Raw genomic sequence first — 3,600 nt, forward strand, 5'->3', positions numbered from 1 at the left:
TCTCCCCTGTATTTCCTGTTTTTTTTCTACTGTGACAAAATCAAAATCAAAATAAGTGAGGAACTGCTGACACATTAACCACTACAACTTTATAATGTGTATGTTTATATATTAGCTGTTATGTTTTCAACTTGTTCTGCCTCCCCCTTGTGACCAGTGTATTAATGGATGCAACTTTAATATTGATGAAGCCTGATCAAAAGTGACAGATAGTGGAACTATTCCAAGTCAATATACAGGTGCATCGGAACTTCAGTACCTTATGTAAGTCACATGACATTTATCATTTGGTAAATGTTGTGAAATTGGGGTAGTTTTGTTAGGTTTAGGCAACAAACCCACTTTGTCAGGTTTAGGAAAATATTGTAGTTTGGGTTCAAGAAAGTACATTACATAGGTCACCTACAAAATGTTATTTAACTTCAAATATGTCAGCTTTCTTTCACATGTGACTCAAACCTCAATCTCCTTCATGAAAGTCCTTACTTTACTCGACACATCCATCCACCCCCACCACCCTCCTTACATGGACTTTGTCCTTCTTTATACTACGTCGCCCGTTGCAACACATTCTCACTCCCAACTTACATATGGACGATTCGTCATGACCGCTTCACAAAGCTTTTTAACGGCCTGTGTACACCTTTGGCGCTGTTTTTCAACGTTTAGGGCTCTGGGGTCTAGTTAGCAACAACTACTACTAGCCAATCAGAAGCAGAGAAGGGCGGGCCAATGAGAAGCCGGTAAACAGCTTTGGTTCAGCTGTTGCTGACCAGCTTGGCAACATGGACCGGAGCAAGAGTTTCAGAGTGGAGAGTTATTAATCTTTAACAAATGTATCTTTCATCCAAAAAGTTTTAACTGAGCTCTGTCTCTACATCACAGTAACAACTTTATGTCCACTGACTGCTGGAGGGTAGCTAGTGTTTGGAAGGGAGAGGAGGTGTGTGCTGCAGCTCACTGTTTTTTCACCACTGTTTCTGAGGGTGTGTCGGACTAGCCGCTTGGCGCATTTAGCTTTCAAAGGGAAGCGGCTGGACTTCAATGAGCTGTTTTCAGACAGTTCAGAGCTTTCTGTGGGAGATGGGAACTCCCTTTGGGCTGGACTTTGGGCTAATATATTTTTGAGATGTAGCGGAGTAGAAATAGAAAGTGGCATGAAAAGAAAATCAATACAAATACCTCTTATTTACAGTACAGTGCTTGAGTAAATAGTTACTGTCCACCACTGGAAGCAGCAGCAGACAATGTTCAGTTTAGCAGTAACTCAACTCAGCAATTCCAGCTACGATGGTAGCTACGGCAAAAAAAAAGACAGAGCAGTGATAGCCTCTGCATGTGTGACAATGGACCCGTCAAAGACTGAACACAACTCCTTGTTGGACAATTGGCTGTTGGTCATTGCATACCCTGATGTGATATTTTCTTGTTGGGGGGTCATGATTAGTATTTTGTTTTTTTGTTTTTCCTTGTCTGTCTTTGTAACACAATAAATACAAATACTGTATGTTTCAATATAAAGACTCTCTAGAGAATGTATTCAAACTGCAACTGTAAATGGATTTTGTCTACACTGAAACAATAAGGAGATCATTGTATTTTGCAACAAGAATATACTTTCATCTCTACAGTAGTGCCTAGAACCACCTGCTTTAGTGTACAATGTCATTTGTAATTTCTCATGTACACACAAAAAGATGTACTTTAAAGATGTAGGTCTCTAATATAGCCTACTGTATGCGACATGGTTTAAAGAAACCAATCCCAACTGGCTTGTTTAAAACAGAAACTGATCTGTTCTGGCAAATGTGCGTGAGATGGACAGCTAAAATATGCTGCTGAAACGCCTCATGTGTAGACACTGTTAGGTACAGCAGTGCTTTAAGCTAAATGCTAGCATCTGCATGCTACCATGACCACAATGACAAACCGTGTTCACCAACTTATTTTAGCATGCTAACATTTGCAAATTAGCACCAAACACAAAGTACAGCTGAGGCCAATGAGAATGATATCAGATATCTTATCAGTTCAGGGGAAGTAGCGGGTTTACCTGTTTTGCATGTTCTTGCTGTAGATTTGTCCACAGCCTTAACTACAGTGTTTGAGTGAAATTGCAACTAAAGCCAACAGTGCAGCAGTACATAGGTGCCAATGGCAAAGGAACAGGCATGCAGACACTGCAACAACACAACTCGTATGTGTTTGGAGACTCCTAGGCTTTCCTACTGGTGGAGAGATTGCGTGGCTCAGGTCTGTTGGGTTGACACATGCTCAACGTGCTCCCAGTCTCATATTCTTTATATACTGTATGTTAAAATGTATGTATAACTTTGTTATCACAATTGTACACACTGTATTTTCATTATGTTTGCACACACATATAAATGGATGAATAAAGTTTTATTATTGCTTAATGCATATAATTATGCCCAGCCCACATGGGCTTACAAGACATAAAGTAACATATAGCCAGGCCTAGATTGCATCATATACAGTGTCAAACAATAACAGAGGTAGAATAAGAAGAGGAATAATAATAATAATAATAAAATATATATATATATATATATAAAATGGCATGCTGTTTAGGAAATAATATATATATATATGAAGTTTGTCCGTCTGAATGTATGGAATGAAAGTCTGAATTGAATGGATCAGACTGTCATTCCATATGTTCAAATGGACAAACTTCATATATATATATTATTTCCTAAACGGCATGCCAGAGTGTGTGTGTGTGTGTGTGTGTGTGTGTGTGTGTGTATATATACATTCATATATGCCGCACATATACTCATTTATTTATACCTATATATTCATGTACACACATGAAAAAAACACAATTAAACTAATTAATCAAACTAACTTGCCTTCTTTTCCAAAGTTAGCAAACTTAAATACATCATAATTAAAAAGGCTTTCCAATTTTTGGTCATCAGTGTACCAAAGTATTTCAGGGATTTTTTGCGTAACTTCCAGAAACATTGTTTCTCTTAGGTGATATATTTCCTGTCTGTCCTTTCTGGATGAAGGATCCCTCCTCTGTTGCTCTTCTTTAGCTTCCTTCAATTTTTCCCTGTTAAACAGGTTTTTCCTTATTCGAGTTGAGGGTCTGAGGAGAGAGCGTGTCGCAAACTATACAGATTGTAAAGCTTTTATTAAAATAAAATTGACCTAACTACATACACTGTGATGGCTCGGCGTGGTTATTCTTTGCCGTGAAGACACAGTGGAAATGCATATGTATGTCTCAGCAGTGAGCAATGGAAAGCCCCAAGGGGAAAACTTCAGTTACCATCCACAAACCTTAATACAAGCTTTGTCACACAGCAATGAGTCAGTTTGTAACACTATTTAAAGTTGCATTTGCTTCCATTTATATGTTTGGCAGTTTGGTAACATATAAAAACCGAGTAGGTGAGAAAAGCTGAGAGGGGTGTCGGTGTCAGACTTTAGAGCATGTGGCTATGTCCTGGAGCAGTATGCAGCAATGCAGATCCAGTATGAAGGCAACGTGCAAAAGTAGAAAAGAATCATTTGTTCATTTTCAGCCAGCACTAAATATGCTGTAAATTATAATTATATCCCCCCCCC

This window comes from Micropterus dolomieu, linkage group LG02 (genome assembly GCF_021292245.1).
Source record: "Micropterus dolomieu isolate WLL.071019.BEF.003 ecotype Adirondacks linkage group LG02, ASM2129224v1, whole genome shotgun sequence".
In the NCBI taxonomy this organism is placed as follows: Eukaryota; Metazoa; Chordata; class Actinopteri; order Centrarchiformes; family Centrarchidae; genus Micropterus; species Micropterus dolomieu.